The sequence below is a fragment of the Hyaena hyaena genome, unplaced genomic scaffold, assembly GCF_003009895.1.
Source record: "Hyaena hyaena isolate Hyena2069 unplaced genomic scaffold, ASM300989v1 scaffold_241, whole genome shotgun sequence".
Taxonomy (NCBI): Eukaryota; Metazoa; Chordata; class Mammalia; order Carnivora; family Hyaenidae; genus Hyaena; species Hyaena hyaena.
In genome coordinates, this window is record NW_024080875.1 from 1395035 (window position 1) to 1409361 (window position 14327).

General features: G+C 38.4%; 1 protein-coding gene across 2 annotated transcripts in view; it reads left to right on the top strand.

Annotated features, from left to right (window-relative positions):
• The first annotated feature begins 3523 nt into the window (after positions 1-3523).
• The window catches only part of SLC38A9 (solute carrier family 38 member 9), a 78102-nt gene continuing 67298 nt past the window's right edge, over positions 3524-14327 (top strand). The window contains exons 1-2 of one of the 2 annotated variants that reach the window (XM_039244538.1): positions 3524-3690; positions 4489-4606. The gene's annotated coding sequence lies outside the window, so the exon portion shown is untranslated. The remainder of the gene's footprint in view (positions 3691-4488; positions 4607-14327) is intronic. The other variant, XM_039244539.1, reaches the window with a different exon arrangement.

Genomic DNA, 14327 nt, shown 5'->3' on the forward strand with positions numbered 1-14327 from the left:
ATACACCTAAATACATATTGAGTTAGTGACTTAAGCCACACAATGAAAATTATTCCAACTGGCCTAAAATACAGTAATTTGACCGTATGTCTTCAGTGGGACAAAAGGGAAAATAGGACCAAAAAAAAAAAAAAAAAAACTGCAAAAGTAAACTAATTCTATCATCATATTGTTAGTAATAAAATTATATATAATTAAATTAATGTTTAAGAACTAAGATTTTCACTGTAAGAGAAAAAAGAAATAAAAAATTAAAAAGGGTGTTGATGCTATTTTCCTAAATGTGAATTGAAAATATCAGTATGAATTCATGATACATTATCTGCTTTATAAAAGTATTTAAAAAAGTATTTCCTAACTCTTTCTACTGAAAAAGTCTGGAAACAATGACCAACCCATTAGCAAGGAATTTGCCAGCACACAGACTGTGGATCTAAATATTATTTCCCATTACAAGAAATCAACACCCTTGAGGGGAAAAAACATACAACAGCTCTAGGGTGGGAAATAAACAAGATCAGCCTGAAACATCAGCTCACAGCAAAAAATAAGGAAGCTTTTAAAAATTACCAAAGCACTAAGGAGCCAAATCTCCCACTAGTAATATCTGAGACAATTAGGGCATCAGAGTAAAAATGGTAGTAACAGATTATAACCCATTGAATAAAATAAAAACCATACATATGTCCTATGTACATATGTCCTAATACATAAGCAAAGAAGAGAGAAAGCAAAGCTTTTTCTTGTAGCAGAATGTTAACTAATACATGCAGAGTTTTGTGGGTTTTTTAAATCATCGCTTTGCAACCATCACAGTAATATTTGATTCTGGATTAAACTAGTAGCAATAGTTTGATGAAGAAAAGAGCATTAAGAAGGTCTTAAAGTATCCCCCCATGCATTATTTATTAATTTTAAAGAAAAAAAAAACAGTAACTGTAGAATGGAGAAACCAAGCAGGCTCCATCTTAACCAAGGGATCAAAGTTTGTTCTGCTTATCTATTGTTACATAACAAGCTCCTCCAGGAGTGCCTAGGTGGTTCAATCGATTAAGCATCTGCTTCTATAAATAAACTAGAATACAGCCACTCCATTTGTTTACATATTGTTTATGTTGTCTCCATTTGTACCATAAAGACAGAATTGAATAGTTGTTGACAGAGACCATATGGTCACAAAGCCCACAATACTTACTATTGGGCCCTTTATAGTTTGACAACCCTTGTTGTAGACCAGAAAAATAATGTCTAATGATCTGCAGTTCCCAGCCAGTGGGAATATCACCAGGAACCCCCTGGACCCCACAGAGCATAGTATTTTAAATTTTTAAGGAAAACAAAGAGGCATCTGTCAGATACCATGTGAACTACCACCTTGAGAGAATTCAGTTTCAACATTAGATCAAGTTAATTTTTTGGATAACATCATTCTGCAAAGATGGGTTTTCAGTGATTGCTATGATCTCAAGCAAAAATCCAATGTGAGAGGCACTGACAGTAGCTCAGTCGATAGAGTGTCCAACTCTTGATTTCAGCTCAGGTCACGATCTCATGGTTTGTGAGATCAAGCCCCAAGAAGGACTCTGTGCTGACAGGGTAGAGCCTGCTTGGGATTCTCTCCCTGCCCCTCCACCATGCCTCTACTACACTTTCTCTCTCTTTCTCTCAAAGATAAATAAATAAACATTTTTTAAAAATCCAGTGTGAAACAGGAAACACGGATAGTGGTATCCTATCTGATTTCCAGAAGTTATACAGTGCCCAATAGATGTACACATCCCATTAGTAAGCAATTATGGCTATTTAAGAATGAAATAAAATATTTTACTTTCAATTTATGTATATCTTTTTAAATGGCTACTGAGTTGTTAGGACATAAATGCATATTAATTTGTTTGGACCTAACTACTTAGTAAACTTAGTATTAGTGATTAATACACTTGCTTTAAAGACTTTGAGCCTGAGAGGCTGCTTCAGTCTTCTGAAGATTGCATGGCAGGCAAAACAAAGGCAAGCCTTGAGCCAAAGCTTCAGGGAACCATCAGATGGGTCAGAATGCACAATTACAATTTCTTGACAATAAGATCCCTATTGCTCCCTCAGGTACTAGCAACCAATACCAGGAATGTAGGCTGCTATCTTCAAGGCCACCTCAAGGTGGACAGTAAGAGATGATTATAGACCTCTCTTGCAAAAATTCACCAGTCTTTTCTTAAGTGTTCCCCTGGTTGTTTTACTTTTTTTTTTTTTTATTAGATGCCAGAGTTCCAAAAAAAGTTGATTCTGTCAGTTTTGGAAGCTTATGTACTGCTTTAATAGAGGGAATGTTTTCAAGTTCCCTATTCTGCTATTTTCATTGATGTCACTCAGTATCATTCATTTTTGTGCTTTTCAGTCTTGTCAAAATTATTGGCTTGACCTGGAATGCAGAGATAGAATAGTTATCAAAAGAATGTTTGAAGGTAGGCCTAGCGATAATTGCAAAAAGTTTTAATAAGGACACCATTAGCAAATTAACTTTTATCTTCCTTAAAGGCAATATTCATTACATCATCTGCCTTGTTGTCAAGCCCTCAATAATACAGGCAATGTTTGGTAGTGTTTGAGAAAGCAGGCTTTGAAATAAGACCTCAGTTTTAAGTCTGTTCCCTTATTTGTAAAATGGGGGTAATATACGTTTCTAGAATCATGGTGTGGAGACTTAAAGAAGTATTATATGTAAAATGCTTGGCACTCAATATTAGCTTTTCAATTTGGATTTGTTGCTTTGGGTTCTTTATCACATACAGTGCACCTGTTTTTGTTGTTGTTTTCTGGTTGTTTTCTTAAAACAGAAAAAAATGCCACTGGCTTCCTATGTAAAGGCATAGGTGTTGCTAATATGCTTCCCAGGAGACTTTGATTGGGCTGACTTGTTACAACGAGCAAACTAATTTTACTTAGATTGTAGGTTTATTTGGGCTGGCTTTGGGAGAAATTACTAGGGATGCAGAGAGGGTGCTAAAATACCCCCCCCCAAAGTCCCTCTTTTAGCATGGAGACAAACTCGTCAACGCATTAAGATAATAAAAAACAAATGCAAACAACAACCACCACCACCACCACAACCTAAGTGTCCAGCCAAGAGAGTGAGAATGCCAACCTGACATTTTTCAAACCAATTTCCCTTGCTGTCGGTGGGATTCAAGCACATGACGACAGTACACAATACTAACCAGAAGGGCCTGTGAAAAGAGACAAATAATGGGAGATCAGCCCTTTCCTATGTGACTTCTGGAGGTTTAAGGACTGCAGGAGATGGCGTTCCTCATCTTCGATGCTTTTAAGCGTCAAGCAAGCATCGCGCACAGGAACCAGCATCCCGCACATGAACCAACAGCCAGCAACAGAAAAGAAGAGATTTGCGTCCTTTTACCGTCCCACCCACTAAAGCCGCGGGGCTGGGCTCTGCGGCGAGGCGCGTTGGCTCTCGCAGAGGCCTCTGGGAGTTGTAGTCCCCAGGAGCCGGAGGTTTGGCGGTGGCGCCTGGCTCTGTACACTCAGAACTCCATCGTCCGCCGGCCCCCGCGGCCGAGGCTGTTGTCTCTTCCTGTACAAGAGAGAAGCCCTGCTACCTCAAGTTGAGAACATTTGTAAAGGGTCTCCGCTTTCTCGTCCAGGTTTCCCAGATTGAGGGCTTGGCCGGCGCAGGTAAGGCATGTTTCTCAGTTTTTCAAAATCATCCCTCGGGAGTGAGCGAGGCGGGGGGTGGGGGTGGGGGAACGGAGTGGAGGCGGAGGGAACCGCTGAGCTTGCGGTGGAGCTGGCTGTCATCGGGGAAGTTTTTTGGTGAAATGCGTCCAAACAGTTGCTTCTTGGGGGAGCGTTGAGGCCAAAGTCGACCACTCCGGATGGGCGGCTAGGGCTCCTCTCTGGGCTCTGGTGACTCCCTTCCCGTGGGGCTGAGAGAATTCGAGGGGCTGTGGGGATTCGGTGCCTGCTTCAGCCTTAAGGGCAAGGCAGAGTAACTATAGGTAAAAACCTGGGTGAGAAGAAGAATCGGGCTTATTGGGGCAGTGGGAAAGCCTTTCCCTGTCCCTGGTAGGGAAGAGTTGAAGAAAGGAGATCGGGGAAGAAACACTGTGCCTTGAGCGAGGACCACAGATGGGTTGACGGCCAAAACAGTTAAGTCCTTGGTACACTTTTCCTCAGCTCAAATATGAGACACGGTGTCTTGATAGTAGGTGGCTTAACATCTTAGCTGTCTTAGAATAATAGAGCTGGAAGAGGCCTTTTAGAACATCTAGTCAATCACATTCTCCTCACTTTATATCTGAAGAAACTAAGGTCCATCAATTTAGAGAAATTGCCTTGCTTAAGACCAGATAGCCAGTTAATGGGCAACTTGACTAAAACCTCATTCTCAGGGTTCTCAAGCAGTGCCTTGATCCATTGCTGAGATCAGTAGGTCAGCAAATTCTAACCTGTTGATTCCCCTTTTTTCTTAAGGCTGACATATGCAAAATAACAAGAAACCACTGAAGGGAACGTTTTTAAACTTCTCAGTAGATCAAAGAAACCCTTGTCTTGAAGAAAAATCTCTTCAAACTTCATAGTAATATAAAAGGTTGGTAGCAAATTCAGATGTCTACCTTTCCCTTCTCAATGTATGTCCACTTGAACTCTGAGAACTGAAGCCTTAGATTTCTTCTATCTTAAATGCTCTATCTCAGTCATATAAAAATAGTATGCTAATTGACAATACCCTGAATGTTTACAGTAATGGGAAAACAGCATGGGAGCATGAGAATACCAACCTGAATTACAAAATAAAATAATAATTTATAGTATTTTTTAAAAGGAGATAGGAGCATAGAAGTTTAAAAAATCGTTAGGATTCTACTAGCCCTGCATTTTATAATATGCTTAAATTTTACTTCTTCATCCGCATTCTTTCTTTCTTACTGCTCAAACATAGCTTGAAAGTCTTTAGTGTTCCCATTGTGGGTTCTTTGGTGCCATTGCATTGTTTTGGCTGCTATTTCTTTATTAAGACTACATTGCCCTCCAGCACTGTCAAATGTAACACCTTTTGAAGCATTTACTGATCAATTTGGAAGCATGTTTCAGTAGTCACATCAGAATTGGAGCATTATAGTTCCTATTGGCTGACCATTAACTGATTCATACAGAAGAGGTTTAGATAAGTTTGTAACTGGACTTTATAGCAGGTACAGACTTATATAGAAGAAAACACATATACACAGAATAACTTCTTTCACCAAGCTGCCTTTTTTACAATATGGTTCCATTGATTTTTATATTGGCCATACAGAGGTGGGTAAACTATAAACATTTCTATGACCATTGCTGCCAGATATATTTATTTTTATAAATTTTTTTTGGAACACAGCTGGGCTCACTCATTTGTGTATCTTCTTCTGTGTTAAAGGACATAGTTGAGTAGCTGCAGAGATCATTTGACTTACAAACTCTAAAATATTATCTAGCCCTTATAGAAAAAAATTGTCAACCCTTGCTCTGTTAAACTGAAATGTAATTATAGTATCTGAAATGACCATATGCAGAGGTATTAGGTACTACTAATTTTTAGTCTCTGAGGAAGAACATATAAATACTTGTATAGTTAGTGGGTGAACTCTTTACAGTATAATACTATAAATCTATTTTCCTTATGGCTTTCTTAATAACATTTTGTAGCTTATTGTAAGCATACAGTATATAATACAACATACAAAATCAACTATTTATGTTATCAGTAAGGCTTCCAGTCAGAAAGAGTTATTAGTAAAGTTTTTGGGGAGTAAGAAGTTACATGTACATTTTCAACTGCGGGGTGGGAGGAAGTCAGAGTCAGCAGCCCAACACCTGTTTTGTTCAAGGGTCATCTCTACATTTCTTTGGGCAAAAACTAGTGTGTAGTATTGCAGATTGAGGCTAGCCTCTTGGCCAGATACTATATAGCCTTGCTTTTGTAAAGAATTGTGAAAGACATTTCTGAGGCAAATGTGGGAAAGTCTGACATCCTTTGAAATATACTGATACAGTCAATACCTTTTGAATATAATGTCATATAAACTTTCTTTGGCTACTTTCTATGTCATTTTTATGGAGAAAAGTACTTTTCAATGCAGGCATCAGCAAGCAGGTCAGTAAACTCTTCTTTTCCTTTTGAGACTCCATACTGAAACCAATTTTTTTTATTTTTATTTTTTTACAAATAGTTTATTGTCAAATTAGTTTCCACATAACACCCAGTGCTCATCCCCACGAGTGCCCTCCTCCATGCCCATCGCCCCTCCCCCCTGCATCCATCAGTTCTCAGTTTTTGTCAGCATTCAAGAGTCTCTCATGGTTTGCCTCTCTCCCTTTCCCCCACCATTTCCACCCTTCTTCTCCCCCTTGTTCCTCTGTTAAGTTCCTCCTAATCCTCCTATACGTGCAAACATATGATACTTGTCCTTCTCTGCCTGACTTATTTCGCTCAGCATCACACCCTCAAGGTCCATCCATGTTGCTACACATGGCCAGATTTCATTGTTTCTCATTGCCATGTAGTATTCCATTGTATAGACAAACCACATCTTCTTGGTCCATTCGTCCGTTAATGGACACTTAGGCTCTTTCCATGTTTTGGCTATTGTTGAGAGTGCTGCTATGAACATTGGGGTCCATGTGCTCCTATGCCTCAGCATTTCTATATCCCTTGGGTAAATTCCTAGCAGTGCTATTGCTGGGTCATAGGGGAGTTCTATTGTTAATTTTTTGAGGAACCTCCACACTGTTTTCCAGAGGGGCTGTACCAGTTTACATTCCCACCAACAGTGGAAGAGGGTGCCCGCATGCTGAAACCAATTTTAAAGTAAGTGATTAGGGACTCATTATTTAATGGCTTAGCTTTGACATTAATAGCCTTTCTTCTGGGACTTTTTTTTTTTTAAGTTTATTTATTTTGAGAGAGAAAGAGAGAGAGAGAGAGAGAGAGCTCGTGCACGCAGGGAAGAGGGTCAGAAAGGGAGAATGCATGGTCAGGATAGAGTCTGACCTGACTGGAACTCCCAAAACTGAGATCATGACATGAGCCAAAATCAGGAGCCAGACAACTTAGCCGACTGACCCATCCAGGCACCCCTGGAACTTTGTTTTAAAACTCAAAGGATTGAGTGAGATATTGGAAGTGAATGTATTTGTTTATGTCACTTTACATGTTTAGCTCCCCATTATCATTGTTATGTCTATGGCAAATTAATGGTATAGAGGTATTTAACATATAATCTTAGCAAAAGTATTATCTCCAGTGTGGCAAAGGCAGTACTAAGAGGAAAGTAAATTGCACTCCGGGCCTATTTCAAGAAATTAGAAAAAGCACGAGTACAAAATCTAACAGTGCACCGAAAGGAACTAGAGGGAGAGCAACAAGAGCACCCCAAACCCAGTAGGAGAAGAGAAATAATAAAAATCAGGGCAGAAATAAACAGTATAGAAACCAAGGAAACAGTTGAACAGATCAACAAAACCAAGAGTTGGTTTTTTGAAAAAATAAACAATATTGACAAACCTCTAGCCAGGCTTCTCAAAAAGAAAAGAGAGAGCACTCAAATAGACAAAATCATACATTAAAAAGGACTTATTACAACCAACCCCTCAGAAATACAAGCAATTATCAGGGAATACTATGAAAAATTATATGCCAACAAATTGGACAACTTATAAGAAATGGACAAATTCCTAAACACACACTCACTACCAATATTCATGGGAGGAGATACAAAATCTGAACAGACCCATAACTAGTGAAGAAATTGAATCAGTTATCAAAAATCTCCCAACAAGTAAGAGCCCTGGGCCAGACGGCTTCCCTGGGTTATTCTACCAGACATTTAAAACAGAATTAATACCCATTCTTCACACACTATTCCAAAAAATAGAAATCGAAGGAAAACTTCTGGACTCATTTTATGAAGGCAGCATCACTCTGATCCCCAAGCCAGACAGAGATCCAGCAAAAAAAGAGAACTACAGGCCAATATCCCTGATGAATACAGATGCAAAAATCCTCAACAGATACTTGCAAATCGAATTCAGCAACACATAAAAAGAATTATTCACCAAGATCAAGTAAGTTTCATTCCTGGGTTACAGGGCTGGTTCAATATTCGCAAATCAATGTGATAACATCACATCAACAAAGGAAAAGATAAAAACCATATGATATTGTCGATAGATGGAGAGAAAACATTTGACAAGACACAGCATCCCTTCTTAATAAAGACCCTCAAGAAAGTCGGGATAGAAGGAACTTACTTAAACATCATAAAAGCCGTCTATGAGAGGCACTCAGCTAGCATCATCCTCAATGGAGAAAAACTGAGAGCTTTCCCCCTGAGATCAGGAACACGACAGGGATGTCCCCTCTCACCACTGTTGTTTAATATAATGCTGGAAGTCCTAGCATCAGCCATCAGACACCAAAAGGAAATCAAAGGCATCAGAATTGGCAAAGAAGAAGTCAAACTTTCACTTTTTACAGACGACATGATACTCTGTATAGAAAACCCGACAGACTCCACCAGAAGCCTACTAGAACTGATCCAAGAATTCAGCAAAGTTGCAGGGTACAAAATCAACGTACAGAAATCAGTTGCATTTTTATACACCAACAATGAAGCAACAGAAGGAGAAATCAAGAAACTGTTCCCATTCACAATTGCACAAAAAAAACATAAAATACCTAGGAATAAACCTAACCAAATATATAAGAGATCTGTATGATGAAAACTATAGAAAACTTATGAAGGAAATTGAAGACACAAAGAAATGGAAAAACATTCCATGCTCATGGATTGGAAGAATAATATAGTTAGAATGTCATTACTACCCAAAGCAATCTACACATTCAATGCAATCCCAATCAAAATCACACCAGCATTCTTCTCACAACTAGGACAAACTATCCTAAAATTTGTATGGAACCACAAAAGACCCCAAAGAGCCAAAGTAATAATGAACAAGAAAACTAAAACGGGAGGCATCACCATCCCAGACTTTAGCCTCTACTACAAAGTTGTCATCATCAAGACAATATGGTATTGGCACAAAAACAGACACATAGACCAATGGAACAGAATTGAGAACTCAGAAGTGGACCCACAAATGTATGGCCAACTAATCTTTGACAAAGCGGGAAAGAATATCCAATGGAAAAAGACAGCCTTTTTAACAGATGGTGCTGGGAGAACTGGACAGCAACATGCAGAAGAATGAAACTAGATCATTTTCTCACACAATACACCAAAATAAACTCAAAATGGATAAAGGACCTGCATGTGAGACAGGAAACCACCAAAACCCTAGAAGAGAAAGCAGGAAACAACCTCCTTGACCTCTACTGCAGCAATTTCTTACTTGACACATCCCCGAAGGCAAGGGAATCAAGAGCAAAAATGAAGTATTGGGACCTCATCAAGATTAAAAACTTCTTCACAGCAAAGGAAACAATCAATAAAACTAATAGGCAACCAATGGAATGGGAAAGATAGTTGCAAATGACGTATCAGACAAAGGGCTAGTATCCAAAATCTATAAGGAAGTCTTCAAACTCCACACCGAAAAACACATAATCCGGGGATGAAATGGGCAGAAGACATGAACAGACACTTCTCCAAAGAGGACATCCAGAATGCCAACAGACACATGAAACGATGCTCAGCATCCCTTCTAATCGGGGAAATACAAATCAAAACCACACTGAGATACCACTTCATGCCAGTCAAAGTGGCTAAACAAATCAGGAGATTCTAGATGCTCGTGAGGATGTGGATAAATGGGCACGGTCCTACACTGTTGGTGGGATGTAAGCTGGTGCAACCCCTCTGGAAAACATTATGGAGGTTCCTCAAAAAGTTAACACTAGAGGGGCGCCTGGGTGGCTTAGTCGGGTAGGCGTCCGACTTTCTCTTGGGTCATGATCTCATGGTTCGTGGGTTCGAGCCCCGCGTCGGGCTCTGTGCTGACTGCCAGCTCAGAGCCTGGAGCCTGTTTCAATCTCTGTGTCTCTCTCTGACCCTCCCCTGCTCACGCTGTCTCTCTCTCTCTCCTAGAAATACTCCTAGAAACAAATAAAAATATTTAAAAAAAAAAAAAAGTTAACACTAGAACTCCCCTATGACCCAGCAGTAGCACTACTAGGAATTTACCCAAGGGATACAGGAGTGCTGATGCATAGGGGCACATGTACCCCAATATTCATAGCAGCACTCTCAGCAATAGCCAAAACATGGAAAGAGCCTAAGTTTCCATCATCTGACGAATGGATCAAGAAGATGTGGTATATTTATACAATGGAATACTACATGGCAATGAGAAAGAATGAAATCTGGCCATGTGTAGCAACATGGATGGAACTTGAGGGTGTTATGCTGAGCGAAATAAGTCAGGCAGAGAAGGACAGATACCATATGTTTGCACATATAGGTGGATTAGAAGGAAGGTAACGAAGGACCATGGGGGAGAAGAAGGGGAAAAATAGTTGGAGAGAGGGAGAGAGGCAAACCATGAGAGACTCTTGAATGCTGAGAACAAACTGAGGTCTGATGGGAGTGAGGGGAAGGGGGGTGATGGGCATGGGGGAGGGCACTTGTTGGGATGAGCATGGGGTGTTATATGTGAAACAACTGGACAGTAAACTAAGAAAAAAAAAAAAAAAGCATTATCTCCAGGAGTTAAAAGTATCCTTTTTTCCTAAACTCAGCTGCATTCTCAGTTTAGCATAGGATCCAATACTGCAGAAAGTATAGGTTAAAAACTTTAAGTTCAGGGGCACCTGCTTAGTTGGTTAAGTGACCGATTCTTGATTATATCTCAGGTCATGAGCTCACAGTGAGTTCAAAGCCCTCTTCAGGTCCTTTTCTGACAGCACGAAGCCTGCTTGAAATTCTGTCTCTCTCTCTCTCTCTCTCCCTCTCCCTCCCTCTCTCTCTCTCTCTCTCTCCCTCCCCGCCTCCCTCTCTGTCCCTCCCCAACTAATGCTATCTCTCTCGAAATAAATAAACTTAAAAAAAATCAAAATGTTAAGTTCAGGCAGACATCGCAGTATACTGGAAATATCATATGGGACCAAAGTAACCTGGTTTCCATCCCAGCTACGGCTTTATTAGCCAAGTGATACAAGACAAGTTATTTCTGAGCTTCAGTTTCTTTTTTTTATAATTTGAATTTTTATATTATTTTGAATTTATTAATTGAATTTATTTATATTATTTTATAATTTTTGTAATGTGTAATAACACATCTTCCCAAATTTTAAGGATTAGTTGCAATTAAACATTTAAAACTTAGGCCAATCTTAGGTGTTCAGTAAATGTTAGTTCCAATTCCCACTACTTATTGATAGCGGGACACTTATTGATGGGTCTTTGTCTCAGTTTTTCTCCAGAGTGACACCTAGTTTTCTTCTTCAGAAATTAATTATTTCCTTTAGGTCTCTTCTCTTTGTGACAGTTCAGTAATTCTTCGAAGTCCAACTTCTTTATCTTTCTTCCCTCACTGAGTTTACTCACTTTATACTAAAGGCATGTAGATATGTCAGCGGTTTTTATTCAGGCCACTAAGTTAAGCCAAGATAGTTTTGAATTTTGCTAATTGTTTTTAAAGAGCCAAACTAAAAACAAAATGATAGTTATGTTTATTGAACACTCATTGTGAGCAAGGTACATTATGTACATTATCTCATTAAATCTCAAATCCTGTAAAACTAGTACTTTATTATCCCCCACACCAGTGAGTCTCAGGGAATTTAAATAACTTGCTCAAAGTCACATAGTAAATAGTAGAGCCAAGATTCAAATCCAGGGAGTCTGACACCAGCTTTCAACTGCCACACTTTACTTAAACCATAATAAGCCATGCCCCAAATTAACCATTGTGTATAATTCAAATAAAGAAATACTCTGGCAGTGCTTTCTGAGGATAATTTTATCAATTTTTGGAGACTGAGGAACAATAAGGGTGTCTCCTTATCAATATTAAATTTTTTATCTAACATTTCTTATCAGTTCTTTTGATCACTCTTCTCCCACAGTATACAGATTTCATTAAGCTTAGTTTTACTAAATTCAGAAATAACAGCTAATTTCTATACAGAGTTAAGCAGTGCCTGGCATGCTTCTAAATTCTTACACAAATGAATGTATAGATTTTTAGAAAAATTTTTATGTGCCTTAGATTTTCTTGAATTAATTTTCCCCTGTTGTTTGTTTGTTTGTTTAGAGAGAGAGCACAAACAGGGGACAGGGGGAGAGAGAGAGAGAGAGAAAATCTTAAGCAAATTTCAATGTCAGTACAGAGCCCAACATGGGGCTTGATTCCATGACCCTGGGATTATGACCTGAGCTGAAATCAAGAGTTGGATGCTCAGCTGACTGAGCCATCCAGATTCCTCACCTCACTCCATCCCAATTCTTATATTTTTAATAAAAGGATACTAACTGTCTGACAATCATCTTTTCAATTCCTACAAAATTTAATTTTTGAAATTTAAGAGAATGTTTGTAAAATTCTGTAAAACTGATAACTTGGGTTTTGTTTTGTTTTTTTCAGAAGGCAAATTAATCCTGAGACTGAGATTGTATCTGCCAGGGGTTTTATTTAAGATAGAGTCACTGTGGGAATTTCACAAGCCAATAGTATACAGGATAATGTCTCTTAATAAGCCAATAAAGAAATCACGTACTTCAAATCAATGATGGGGGGATGAAAGGAATAAAGTCCAAATTTAGATAAGGTGTACCCTTTTGTAATTGGTACTTGGGAAAGACAGCTTAGCCAACCAGAGTTAATGTGCTTTTGCCTGCACAAAAGTAAAAGTCTCCTGTTAGAGCACTTTGCTAGGGAAGGTCATTGTCCCTGTTGACGGACAAGAGGATTTTTGGGACTGCTGCACAAGGATTTTGCCACTGCTCATAAAAGTGGACTTTACCTCAGCAGGAGCTAATTGCCCCCAGGTCTTTGGAGAGCTATGTTAGATCAGCAAAGAGCTGCCTTGCCCACACAGAACATTCTGATAGTCCTCACATACTTGGTGATACATAGTACACATGTCCCCTTGTCATAGTTGCTTCTTCATAGGTTTTTTAATGATAAGCAGCTGAGCCACTTACCAATAGCTTACCAGTGAAAACAGGCAAGATGATGACATCCTGACACAACTTGCTTCATTCTTCTATCAAAATGACTTTACTTCTGAAACAACTTTTTTTCATCTTTGTCATAAAGGGATGGATTAAAACAACTTCACTTAGATTGTAAACATGTAGATTTGAAATCATGTCAAACTAATATACAACGTAACTTCTCTACAATAGATTTGTTTCTTTTCCAAGTTTTTAATTCCTCTGTCCACCTTAATTTAATATGTATTTTTCATTGATATTTTATATAGGATATCTTCTCTCTATATCCAGAAACAACTTTTTCAAGTTAATTTGTCACTTACAGTTTTAAATTAAGGAAATTTAATAGGACTATTACTCCTACTTTTATAATTAGTGGTTCAAAGTAATCTTGAAAAATACTGCTTTTTAGTTTTAAATTTTAAGACCAAACAAGTCAATTGAATTATTAATTAGTTTTATTATGTGAAGGAAGGAACTGAAAGATCAAGTTTGTGTTTTTGCTTCTCAGCTAACTCTATTTTAATGAAATTATTTACCTTTGTCTCAGTTACTTTCATTTTAATGAAATTTTAAGAATGATTACCATTATATAAATTGTATATTTGTGTTTTAAACAGTCAAGTAAACTTTTTACCATAAAAGAATAAATCTTGCACTTATCTATTACAAAGTTAATTTAGGAGCTTGGACCACCAGTTGGTATAGATTTTAATTAGAAGTGAAATGATGAAATGCAGGGTGCCTGGGTGGCTCAGTCATTTAAGCATCCAACTCTTGGTTTTAGCTCGGGTTATGATCTCACAGTTTGTGGGTTCAAGTCCTGCATTGGGCTCCATGCTAACAACACGGAGTCTGCTTGGGATTCTCTCCCTCTCTCTCTGCCCCTCCCCTGCTTACTCTCTATTCTTCTCTCTTTCAAAATAAAGAAATATTTTTTTAAAATCTTGCACTGATATATTACAAAGTTAATTTGGGATCTAGAACCAGCAATTCGTATAGATTTTAATTAGAAGTGAAATGATGAACTGAAAATCAGAATTGGTAATTAACATCTTACTAGGTTTTATTATTCAATTGATTTATGATAAGTTGCCTAACTTCTACACTTCTGTTGGACTGGATAATATTTTTTAAGTTTATTGAGGATGGGAACCA